Source organism: Giraffa tippelskirchi, chromosome 1 (assembly GCF_054371585.1).
Source record: "Giraffa tippelskirchi isolate mGirTip1 chromosome 1, T2T-mGirTip1v1.2.pri, whole genome shotgun sequence".
NCBI classification, from domain to species: Eukaryota; Metazoa; Chordata; class Mammalia; order Artiodactyla; family Giraffidae; genus Giraffa; species Giraffa tippelskirchi.
The window spans coordinates 52,396,353-52,410,051 of record NC_137275.1 but is presented as its reverse complement, the minus strand read 5'-3'; the positions used below and the strand labels follow the sequence as shown (position 1 = coordinate 52,410,051).

At 40.1% G+C, this 13,699-nt stretch overlaps 1 protein-coding gene across 21 annotated transcripts in view; it reads right to left on the bottom strand.

Moving 5' to 3' along the window:
• APBB2 (amyloid beta precursor protein binding family B member 2) overlaps positions 1-13,699 on the bottom strand; it is a 368,065-nt gene that overhangs the window by 315,356 nt on the left and 39,010 nt on the right. For 2 of the 21 annotated variants that reach the window (XM_081591496.1, XM_081591594.1), the window contains exon 2: positions 12,842-12,878. The exons of the other annotated variants lie outside the window; for them this stretch is intronic. The gene's annotated coding sequence lies outside the window, so the exon portion shown is untranslated. The remainder of the gene's footprint in view (positions 1-12,841; positions 12,879-13,699) is intronic. 21 annotated transcript variants of the gene reach the window in all.

Below are 13,699 nucleotides of genomic sequence, written 5' to 3'. Positions count from 1 at the left end.
CCTTTATCTAATTAGAGAACAGACTAATTTCTCCTAGTACCAGACAGCACAAACCCTATTAAGCACTTAATAGATATGTTCTGTGATGATAAATCCCCTTAAAATACAAATCAAAAAAAAAAACCTATCATTTATACAGATTGTTTAAAAAACTGAAATATCACGGCTCACATTAACTTTTAAGTAACTCTAATAGCTATTTTATCCAATGGATTTCAAAACCTCTTTTTTAATATTTATTTGTATTTGTTTATTTATTTGGCTGTGCCAGGCCTTAGTTTCGACATATAGGACCCAGTTCTCTGACCAGAAAGTGAACCCAGGCTCCCTGTATTGGAAGCATAGTCTTAGCCACTGGACCACCAGGAAGTCCTCAAATAGTCATTTTATCCTCTGGATTCCAAATCATGTATCACACTAGCTTTAAGCACAAAAGGTAAACTCTGGATGCTTTTAGAACCCAGAGAAAGTTGTAACTTGGAGGTTGATTCTTTTCACTTCGGAATATTCCTAAATGATCCCTTAAAACATGCCTGTTCTTTGGAGGACAACATTAAATCCAGGTGTTTTAGCACATACCTAGGTTAACATAATGCCCAACTTCTAAGGTGTAACTTTGGGTTTTCACTTTCCTTTTTAAGATTTATTTTATAAAGGATTTTACGTGGGCATATTTTCCCTTCAGCCCCATTTTCAGAAAGTTTCACCATCAAAGTAGTAAACCACTTCCTTAAACCATAAATATGAAATAACCCTCTCCCAAAAAGATTAAGAATTTTGTGTTTTACTTGACTATTTGAGATGGCTACAACACATGCACGTCAAGGAATACAGTTTGAGATTTGGAACCCAAAGAACCTGAGGTGTGCAGATTTTAGCTGCACACCATTGGGCAGGTCACTTGTCTATGTCTTCACTGTATATTAGGGTCACATTAGCACCTGCTTCTCGAGAATGCTTAAGAACTATCTGGTTCTCTGATGCTCCAATGCCAACTGGGTGACCTACAATTCAATTCCGACACCAACTACCCAGAGGGAGCATCAGACCCACAGGATTAAGGGCTCAGCCCTACAAAACAGATCACCTTCAGGTGCCAGTGATGAACACCAGATCCACAAGTCCCAGTCCCTCAGGTCCACGAGAACAGCTCACAGAACTCAGGAAAACATTTTATTTACATTTAATGGTTTATCATAGGCGACTCCTGCCAGTGCAGGAGATGTGGGTTCGATTCCTGGGTCAGGAAGATCCCCTCGATGAAGAAATGGCTACCCACTCCGGTATTCTTGCCTGGAGAATCCCATGGACAGAGGAGCCTGGCAGGCTACAGTCCACAGGCCCGAGAGACCAGGCACGCAAGCGTAAAGGATGTAACTTAGGAAAAGCTAAATGGAAGAGCTGCAGAGGACAAGGGCTGACGGAGCAGGTGCACAGAGCTTCCAGGCCCTGTCCAGGCATCCCACCCTCCTGGCACTGCAACGTGTCTGCCAACGCAGTCATTGGGGGTTTTAAGCAGGTTTCATTACCTAAACATGCCTGATTAAATCACTGGCCATTGCTGACTGAACTCTAACTCCAGTCCCTCTCTTCTCCCCATACTCCAAGTCCAGGGTGGGCTGAAAGCTCAACCATCTAATGATGGCCTGGTGCCCAGCCCTCATCCTGAAGCTCCCTAGCAGTGCCCTCCCACCCCCTAGCCAGGAGTCATCTCATCAGTAGACAAAGGCATCCTGATCACACACAGATTCCAACGATTCTAGGAGCTCTGTGCCAACAACCTAGGACAGAGACCAAACACTTGCTTTTTATTACACCACATACTAAATGTAAATACACATGGTGGCTATTGGTGTTTTTATTAATACTACACAGCAGTCAGTTTTGCCGGTGCTTCCCCAGCACTGAATGGCAGGCATATGGTCTAAGTGAGATTGCCCACTCGCAACCCTGTGTTCCTATCTTCCGTCTAACAGTCAGTGGCTCAAGAATGAACAAGTAACAGACTTCCTGGGTAGTTCAGTGGCTGGGACTCTGCACTTGCAATGCAGAGGACCCAGGCTCAGTCCCTGCTGAGGAAACTGGATCCCACGTGCTCAGCTGAGACCAGGTGCAGCCAAACAAACACTATTTTTTAAAATGGATAAATACTACGAACAAGAATTCACTGGCATTCCCCTGAGCACAGTGAAGGGCTCTGAGTTGGTCCAATCAGTATGAAGAGCAACACTTCTGAACAATAGTTAGGAAAACTCTTTCCCTATAATGTGAACAAGGATATAAATCATTCTGGAAGCTACTGGCAGCTATGTTCCACACTGAAAAAAGCTAGCAGAAGAGGCCAGTCTCAGTGCCACACTTATCAATAGCCTGTTACAGTTTATAACAAGGTCAGACTGAAATAAGCTGTTGAGAAACATTTATAGCGACTTGGCGGAAAAGTTTCATATCTGTTGAATTTAACTTTAAAAATATGGGATATATTTGTCTTTTTAAATTTCCTTTTTCTAGTAATTCATTTGTATTTGTACTGTATTTTATGAAAGTATTGATCTGTACTGATTAAGGTTTTTTTTTTCTTAAAAAAGTTCCTTTTCTCAGATAGCTTGATAAGCACGGCCTAAAAATCTGAGCAGTGAAACCACAGTCTTGATGAAATCTTACCTAAACCCAATGCTTCATCTCTACTTTTTAGTTCGGTAAGCCAACAGATACTCTTTACTGCTTAGGCCCATCTGAGTTGAATTTTCTGCCATTTACAATAGAATATATTCTACCTGATAATCTACTGATTACCAACCCAAAGTATGGTGGAAGGGTGGACAAAGATGGAGGTAGGATACAGCGCAGAGAAAGGTACGAAGAATTCCAATCATTACATGAAACTGAAGAAGAAAATACCCATTCAAAGATGTAGAATCAGATAAAGGTTTCAGAGCCCTGAAATTAAACCTTGGAGGATTTCCTTTCTTTAAACAATGAACCCATGAAACATCTCACTGTTTCACTCATTTCAGCAACTGTCAATTTTGAGCCAAACAAATTATCTTCAAGCAAATGTCACACACAGTAGGGAGTGAGTTCATTTTCCTAAACTGTTGTCAAAGCTTTGCATACTGAAGCTTCCAAAATAGGAGAACTGGAAAAATGACAATTTAGAGGTGGGAAAGAAATATGAAGTTATTTCAAAGCAGCAGCCTGTGATATGGAGAAATCTTTCTTCTGAAGTGCCTCCCTCTAACATTTTCCAAGTTGCAATCATTTCAACTGCTGGCTTTCACTGTATTTATGCTAAAATTTAGCTGATTTATTTTAGTAGTATTTTACCAGGGTGAAAAGCCTAAAATGAATGGCGGCGGGGGAAGGAAAAGAAAATACTACTGTTGGTTTTAAGTGAAGTTGCTCAGTCGTGTCCGACTCTTTGTGATCCCATGGACTGTAGCCTACCAGGCTCCTCTGTCCATGGAATTTTCCAGGCAAGAGTACTGGAGTGGGTTGTCATTTTCTTTTCCATGGGATCTTCCGAACCCAAGGTTCGAACCCAAGTCACCTGCATTGCAGGCAGACACTTTACATCTGAGCCACCTAAAGTAAAGATAAAACTAGAAATGTAAGGAATTAAGAATGAAAGAACTTTGTTAAGAAAACTGTAAACCAGTTTTATTTCTTCTATTAATCTAAAACAACCCAAGGTTACTCTAAGTTAGAAAGTCCATGTATAACAGGTGAGGTGAGTAGGTTATGGGGTGGGGGTTACCCATCCATTGAGGCAAGTTAGTACCCACCCTAAATAATCAGTTCAAGGCCAGGCTACTCCTAAAACCCTTAATAGGATAGTACAGTCTCTGATGAGTAAGGCAGTGAGGAAGGGGAGAGTCACAGCCCCCTCCAAAACCTCCCTCACTGTGGGGTCCATTTATTCATCTATATATCTTCACAACATATTTATTGTGAATGGATGGGCACTTTTTGTCAAAACTGCACAGACAATGAATATCAACCATTTGCACTTTCATAGAAAACTTATCTATTTTGAAAATACATCTTTCTTGTCTGAATGAAAATCATCTTTTTCATAAGGTAATATTAGAAAATATTGTGCTTACATGGGGCTTCCCTGGTGGGCTCAGACAGTAAAGAATCTGCCTGCAATGGAGGAGACCCAAGTTTGATCCCTGGGCCAGGAAGATACCCTGGGAAGGGAATGGCAACCCACTCCAGTATTCTTGCCTGGAGAATTCCATGGACAGAGGAGCCTGGTGGGCTGCAGTCCATGGGGTTACAGAATCGAACATGACTGAGCAACACTTGCACTTTCTTTCATCCTGAGAGCACAGTGTATGAAAGAGGAGAAAAACAAATGACATTTCCTGAGGTCCAATGACCTGCTCAGATCTTTACCTAGATCTTGTTTCATTTGGTGACAAACTTAAAAGTAGATCTTGTAGTCTATAGTTTAGAAGTAAATAACTGGAAAGTTAGCTTAAGCACTTAACCCAAGAGTCCTCCATTAGTGTCAGAGCTAGACTTGAACTGAGTGTGTTTCACTCAAAACTGCTACCTTATCCACTTAGTATACCATTTGACACACATTCCATGATGGCACAGTAATGAAATTTCTTTCAGTTTTTTTTCCTTATCTATAAAGGAATGAAAGTGAAAGTTAAAGTGTTAACTACTCAGTTGTGTCTGACTCTTTGCAAACCCATGGACTAGAGCCTGCCAGGCTCCTCTGTCCATGGAATTCTCCAGGCAAGAATACTGGAGTGGGTTTGCCATTCCCCTCTCCAGGGGGTCTTCCCAACCCAGGAACTGAACCCATGCCTCCCGTATTTCAGGCAGATTCTTTACCATCTGAGCCACCAGGGAAGCCCTATAAAGGAATAAGGAAAAATTTAAAAATCTACAAGGAGGTATGTATCTTTGTAGAAAAGTTAGAAAAAGGGTTTTATATTATTATTATTTGGGGGACATTTTTCCCCAGGAGTCTGAGATTTAGAAACATTCTGAGTTTTTTTTCCCTTTTTTGATGTTTTTAAAATATATAATAATATAAGCATACTTTAAACCATTCACATCCCAACCTTCTTACAGTCAAGTAATCTCAATTCCTACAATAGTATTTATAAGCATGCTGTACCAGGATCATTCAAAATGATAGCATATAACTCCGGTTAGTATTTCTCAAGCTGCATTGCATGCTGCCAGACATAGTCTCAGAAGTCCACATTTTCTCAAGTTTGAAGAACTTGAGCCTAGTTAATTCTACCATATCCCTTTAGAAGAAAGAACAAATAAATTACTTTATAGTTAAAACAGAGGAATGATATGAGGTCCTGAGAAGCACTCATATCACTTTCATAATATTCTTCACAAAAAATGCGTAACACATGAAGAATCAATCAGCATACCCAAAATGAGGGGCATTCTACAAAATAACTGGACAATACCCTTCAGAGTGTCAAAGTTATGAAAGACAAAGAAAGGGTGAGGCATTGCCCCATATTAAGATGACTAAGGCACTATGACAACTGAATGTAACTTGTAATCCTGGATTGGATCCTAGATCAGAACAAGAAAAATTAATGGGGCATTAACTGGCAATATTTAAATAAGATTCCTGGATAGTAATATTAGACCAATGTTTAGTCCCTGATTTTTGATTACTATACAGTGATTATGTAAGATAGTTACATTTAGGAAATCTAGATGAAGAATGTAAAGGAATTTTTTGTACTTTTTGCTATATTTTTAACGCTTAAAATTTAGGCTTTTTGAAAGCCTAAAATTATTTCAGAATAAAAAGTTCAAAACACTAAAAAATTTTCAATAGTCAAAGAAAGGTATGAAACATCAAAGAAGAAATCCAAAACAGCAGAAACCTGTGCAATGTCCATTAACGTACAATGGACTAAGGGGCCCGTCTCCTCTACAGAGATGACCTTTATGGAGATCTAACGGACACAAGATGTCAGACTCTCATTTGGCTTCTCAGGTAGGTTTCCCTCCAGAATGCATGTCCAGACTCCTTTCTAGCTCTAGTCTTTAACATTAAGCAACTGATTTTTATTTTATATGAAGCTCTTGTGATCTGAACTAACAAGAGCCCATTCCCCAGAGTCCAATCCTTTTATAGGTGTACTAAGAAAAGACTGATTTTCCAAGTTATTAAAGGTAAAAGCCAGACCCCAGACTTTGGTGATAAACAGCTACTTGCCCTGTGGGCTGCCCAGGGACCATTCTGCAAGACTATAACACCCAAAGTTTATTACTGTTCCACATTTTGTTGCAAAGAAAATAGGCAGCTCCCAACAAAAAGAATGTACTCAAGGTACAGTCCACCTTGTAAAGCAAGAGAAGATGTCAGCAGCCAACTCTGAATCTTGTTGAACAAAGGATTATGGAGGACAAAACAGCCAAAGACCAAGAGCCAAACTCATACACAACTCACCAAAGGTTTAGCAGACTGTTGGTTTGAACTGAATAACACTTTTATAAGACTCCCTTAGAACCTATATCCACAGTGGCCCAGAATGACCCTTAAAAAAGGTAATTCTACCCATGTCTTTCCCCAACCTAAAGCTCATACATAGTTTTCCATTGCATTTAAAACAAAAAACAAAATCCTGGTAGTAGCGTAGTGTCCTGGGCCCTGCCCACTACCCCAGCTCTTCATCAAGGTCCCTCTGCCTTGTACGCTCCAGTCCCTGAGTCAGTCTTGATCTTCACTCCAAAGACTCAGTGCAAACTGTGCTCTTTGTCTAGAATGTCTTCCCACTCCCATCACCCTGACATACATACATACACATACACACACACACACACACACACACACCCAGCCCAGCTAACTTCATCATCATTCAGGTTTCAGCTTAAATATCACTTAATCAGGGTGGCTTTGAGGGTGTTCTCACAGAAGCCTATTATTTCTTTCATAGAACCTACCACCATTTCTAACTATATACTTAAAGGCTCTTGGTCTCCTATTAGATTAGGAGCACCTAGAGGGTAGGGATTAAGTCTGGTTTGCAGACCACCACATTCTAAAGTCCAGCACAGCATTCTGCACTTCGGACAGAGAGGTGGATGATCCTGCCCAAGTCCTTGACTTTTTTCAGGGATTAAATGAAGCCCTGTATGTCAAGCATATGGATATGGTAAGCACTCATCAATGAGAGCTATAAGAATTACGTCAAAAGGTCTTTGCTCCAAATATGCTTGAAATTTACCACTGCTTTTTCTTTCACCTGATGGAGGGGAAAACAGCCTAGCAGAAGATGCCAAGTTGTCATTTTTTCGATGATATTTCTTGACTGCCAAGTCAGCTCATTTTAGGATTACTGAAAAACTTCAAATTGCAAGGTATCATCAAGGAAATGCTTCTAAAATTAACACACTACACTTTTGTTACTCTGAGATAAATCTATATTCATCACCAGTTCATTTTTACTTCCCTCTATAGCCTTCAACGTCACCATCTCTTTCAAACTTCTGGTTATTACTACAAGGACATTGACTCCTTTTTCAAAGACTCTACTAATAATTTTCATGAAAAGGAGTTAAAACTACAGCTAAAATTTCACCTGCTTTAAAAACATGAAAAGCTTGCTTACCTCAACTATGAACTCGTGAAAGCAGGATAAATCAGTTACCCTGAGCAGTCCTTGTTCATAGGATTTAGAACCATTTACAGTGATAAGTCAGTGAAAAGATAAAAATAGGGGACTGAAACACCCAAACTGATCGTTTTTTCAAAATACGTTTCACTGTAATAGCAGCGAAACTCTCCTGGCCCCAGACAATACACTCAGGCAAAGGAAACAGGGTCCAAATACTGAGATTTCTTAGGAGATAACTAGACAAATTCCTATTGACCAGAAGAGAAATGAGAATTCAAGAGTGTGTTACTTCCTTAGAAGCAAACTACACCTTAAAGAAAATGTCTCCACTGAAATTCCAGATCTATAATATTATATGCAGTAATACCTAGCAGCTTCATGCAAGGTCCAGTGGGTAATTCAAAGATGGACAAAGATGGGAGTGGGGGGAGACTTTCCTTCCACCCTCCTAGGTTTGATAGCTAGGTCTATGAAATAAACTGAGAACAGGCAGATTAACAGGAGAAATGGTCCATGAATATATTAATTTTTAATATAACACACACTGGAGACATCACAGGAAAATAAAATGAGTACCCAAAAAAAGCAGTGAGATTTGAGAGCTTATATACCATCTTAACATGGGAAGGAAGGGGAAGGATATCAGCCTCTCTGGAGAAAGTAAACGATTTTTCAGAAGATGAATAAGCCCTTAGAAGAATAGATGGGAGACATGATAGTTTGTTATGAAGTCTGTCTGGGTGTGGTGTATGTGAAGAGGCAATCCTTCCCTGGTTGATGAAAGTTGCGGAGAGGGGATCTGTGACAACCGAGTTCCTTCTGGAGGATCTGTCTTCAGGTAGATAAGGGGATTTCAGAGAAAGCCTCTCACTGTATTTGCTGTTTTTCAAGTGCCTTTAGTTTAAAACAGTCAATATATCAAAGTAGCACATTTTGGGGGGCATGTCTGTGAACTCCTTCAGATGGAAGCATGATCGGTATCCTCAGTCATGGGATAAAAAGATACATAATACATACAAAATACATACACAATACATACAAAACTGCACATGCATCTGATACTTTGAATCTCATGAAAGCTAAGAACCTGTGCAGGGTTGGGGGTGGGTGGGTGGTGATATTTAAGCAAAAAAAGCTCTAATTTAATCCCCTTGCCAGACTAACCAGCACACCCGACTCCATCTCCACAGCACAATGACTGATGTTTCAGCACCCCAGCAGCTCACAACTAGTAGGAGGCACTACTAGACCCCAGGGCTTCTCCAAGTATGGTCCAGAGATAGACACCAGTCTGCAAACTGTTATCAGCTGCCCAGGAAATGGAAAGTGAGCATTTACAATAGAAATGTGGGTAGTCATCAGACACAGTTGCCACATCCAAGTGCATGAATAGCAGACTCATCTCTGTGACCAGTTTTGGTGATGATGACCTTGTGAGGCAAGTTGTCAAGTTGTCAAGTGCTGTAGAACCATGTGATCACAAGTGATAGTTTAAGGTTACCTTCTCAATGGTAATATAAATGTATTAAAATCGAAACCCATTTCTTTCATTGAAAGATCATTTACATTTTGACCATAAATTTAAAGGACAAGTTGGAGTTGGCTACTGAGAAAAACTGAAGTTGAATTTTGACACGAGCATCACTTGCTTCATTTTGGAGAAAAGTGAAAAATGAAGATCTTGAGCTTGCTGAAATTGCTTTGTCTTTTTTCATCCTCATCAACATCCCTCTACAAGGCCAGTTCCTCTACCAGGCCAGTTCCTCTACCATGGATGTTACTAAAACAAAATCATAATCAATTGAGATATACATTATCCATTAACCCTGAGACAAGCTATCGGTAACCCAGCCTAGAGTAGATAGGTTAACAAGCAAGAGGAAGTTCATCTATGACATCAAAAATCTTAAAACATTGATTACATCCAGTGAACCAGTGAAGTTGCTCAGTTGTGTCTGACTTTGCGATCCCATGGACTATAGCCTACCAGGCTCCTCCATCCATGGAATTTTCCAGGCAAGAGTACTGGAGTGGGTTGCCATTTCCTTCTGCAGGGGATCTTCCTGACCTGGGGATTGAACCCCGGTCTCCTGCATTGCAGGCAGATGCTTTACTGTCTGAGCTACAGGGTTATTTAATATGGATAATCACCACTTTACTCATAATTTTCTGTTCAGCTATAACTGGATTAACAAGTTAACAAGCTATAGTGAATCGTTCGGAGAAGGCAATGGCACTCCACTCCAGTACTCTTGCCTGGAAAATCCCATGGACAGAGGAGCCTGGTAGGCTGCAGTCCATGGGGTCGCGAAGAGTCAGACATGACTGAGCAACTTCACTTTCACTTTCATGCATTGGAGAAGGAAATGGCAACCCACTCCAGTGTTCTTGCCTGGAGAATCCCAGGGACGGGGGAGCCTGGTGGGCTGCCGTCTATGGGGTCGCACAGAGTCGGACACGACTGAAGTGACTTAGCAGCAGCAGCAGTGAATTGTTACATGAATTACCTATATTCATGCTTTTGAAGGAGATGCACTGATTTTGTAATTTTCTTCCCGATATTTGTTATGTTTATATTTAACAAAATGTAATTTTATTTATGTTGTTTCTAAAATATTAAAAAAAAAAAACCTAAGGCTTGTATAACATTTTTATTCCTTTCTTTTTTTTGTTAATAAAAGAACAGACCCATGACAGATTGAAAATAAAAAGACTAGACCTTCACCACATATAGGTTGAGAAGCAGAGGTCAGCTCCCCAGTAAAGCCTTTCTCTAGGGTCAGATATCTTCACTTGTATCTATGCTAGCTGTTTAATTATATGTAAACACATAATAAACTGTATAAAAACACATAAAATGTGAGCTCAGAAAAATGTTTCTATGAAAATGAAGTTGAACATCTGAATACTGTGGAGTAATTCAATGAAAGGGTAACACTAAAATAATTGCTGTCAAATTAGGCATGAAAAAGTGGCAAAGGATGGGGAGGCAAATCAGAAGAACCTGAAAGAATTCTAAACTCATAGCTCACAATATCCTAACACTCTAAAGCAAGCCAAACTGAAAACCAGGTAGACTAGGCATTACAGGTTATGGTTCATGTGCCAAAAAACACATAGAAACCACTTATCAGGCCCTACTTCAGAAATTAGCAACATGGATGTACATTTATATGTCTAAACTTAAAAATGTTTAAGATATAAATAATGCAGTATTTTTTACACTTCTCCACTTCAACTGAGCAGCTGCTGGTCATAATAGTCCCTGATAAGACAGCTTATCCTATAAACACAAAATTCTGCACTGAATATTCAAGAGATTCTGACCTCCTGGCTCTATTACTGATACATGACTGGTAGACGACAAAACAGGGACAAAATACAATATATAGAAAGACACACCAGTCACAAAAAGCATAGGGAGTCCAAAGAGAGATTCTAACTATATAAAGAAAATGAAAAAACTTGTGAAATTGCAAAGCATATGTCTCTTTTTTAGTAACACTCTATCCATACTGAATTCCTGCAGAGAATGTGCTTTTTAGCAGTTAAGAGCATTAATCAAATAAAAGCAGAGCCCTTGGGGGACTTTTTCCCAAAGGTCAAGAAACAAATGCAGAATCAAAAAGTACTATATAAAAGTCCTTTATGAGATACTGCAAAACATCTTCCTCTTACTAATACAGAAAATTTTGAACCATAAACCAAACTAATCCACGGCCACAGGTTTAGCTTAATTCTGAATCAAACTTTTTGGAGCTCATCCATGGAATAAATGCAGGGGAGGAAAAAATAATTTTCCCTCCACATTTCTGAGTTCTTAGCTGAAACTCTTGTAATAAAAGACAGATTAACAAGAAAAAAAAAATAGAAACTCATTAACATGTATACTTTGTATACATGGGAGATACCCAGAGGAAAATGAATAACTTCAAGACGTGGCTTAGAATTCAGACTTAAATACCATCATAATAGGGAAAGGGGAGGGGGAAGTTGGCATCTTAGCGGAAAGATGAATGGGTCTTTAGAAGAAGAGGAGGGACGAATGATAGTTTGTGACAAAGTCTGTCTGGGCCTGGTGTTGACTCCTAGTCTCCTCTCCCGTGATAAGAGTCAATCCCTTCTGGGTGATGAAACTCCTGGGGTGGGGCTCTATGACAACTGAGTTCCTTTTGGAGGATCTGTTTTCAGGCAGATAAGGAGACAACTGGGACATGAGGCAGACAAAGCCTCTTCCTGCATTTATGTGGCTCAGAGCTCCCTTTGTGGCTCAGCTGGTAAAGAATCTGCCTGCATTGCGGGAGACCTGGGTTCAGTCCCTGGGTTGTGAAGATCCCCTGGAGGAGGGAAAGGCTACCAACCCCAGTATTCTGGCCTGGAGAACTCCATGGACTGTACAGTTCAGGGGGTCACAGAGTCAGACACAACTGAGTGACTTTCACTTTCACTTTTCAAGGGCCTACAGCTCAAAATAATCAATATATCAAAGTGGCATCTTCGGAGGCAGCACGTCCTAAACTCCTCCAGTCATATTTGGGGCAGCATATGCTACTACCCTCCACACACAAAGCGCAGGCTATGGGGGGTGGACACTGGGTGCATGTTCCAGGCCCTGCCCTCCAATTATGGCTCTGCCAATAATTAGCACCATGACCCTTAATTTTGGGGTCCCCATTTGCGATCTCAGGGAGTCAGCTTATGTATACACCACAGGTGCTACCCACGCTAAGCTTCTATTACTGTGGAACTAAACACAACAGTGAAATGGAATGAAGTTCTTATGGGCAATAAGAGGCAAGAGGCAAACATAAAATCTACTAGAGTGACAGATCTGGACACTCACCACCTTGGTTACAAAACAAAGGAAAACATGGCGAGACATGTAGCCCAGAGAGCAATGTCCACGACAACCAAACTTTCATAATCCCTTCCAGGAAAATGAATAAAACCACAATATAACTTCTAAAAAAAAATATTTTTTTTTGCATTCAAATAGGTTTTCTTCCTTATTTTTTAATTAGCAAAAATTTATTTTTAAAAAACAAGAAGGAAGTATATTGAGACTAGGGATTCACAGTGGTTATTTAAAGACTGCTTTACTGGCATCTTTATCTGCTCTTACAGAACGTTAAATTAATTCTTTCTTTTTAAGTGAAAAGGTGATAATGAAGTAATTAGGAACATACACTCAGCTAGGTGGCCTGGATCCAAGTCCCACTTACAAGCTGTACATCCTTGAGTAAGTTTCAGTTTCCTCATCTGCAAAATGAGGAAAACATGGTCTCATCATCTCACATGGTTGTTGAGAATTAACAGGAGTTAATATACGTAGAGCACTAAGCACAGCATTTCTGCACACACAAGAACCTATACAAGTGTTCACTAATATTTTATGGTGACTTCATGTTTAACCAAAAATAGATGCTCACTAACACACCAAATGAAAACCAAACAAACATCAAGACCCTAGAAAACCTCACATAAAAATGTCAACATTAAACATTTAAAACATTAAAATAATTCCAAGAATATAATTACATGTATAATGTCCTATGACAGAGGTATGCTATATATGACAGTACCTTCATTTAAGTATTTTCCCAGGCTCCAGTCCTTCATCAATTCATCCTACGCTAGATCAAACTTCCTAAAGCAATGCTGGGCTTCAGTCAGTCCCTCCAAGAACCTCAATGATTCCACACAGTACAGGGTAAACCCCAGAACCAGACTAAATGAGCCGTTAGCACCTTGTACTTCACAATATCTACCAGTTTGTAACAGGTTGTAATTATATACTTGAGTGTTTGGTTAATACCTTTCTCATCACTAGAATGACTCACAGCCCAGGAGGTAAGGCCTGCATTTTACCCACCACTGTCCATCACAGGCATGGCCTGCTGCAAGTACCACTAAGTATTTGATGGATGACCCTCAGCATCCATCAAGGCTCACAGAACACCCCACTGGTATGACCTTTCACAGTCTGCAAAACACTCTCACATAAATTTTCTCACTTGAGCCTCACAGTAAGCGTTTAGGGAAGGCAGAGGCCCCAGAATTCAGAGTCACCGAAGGTCACA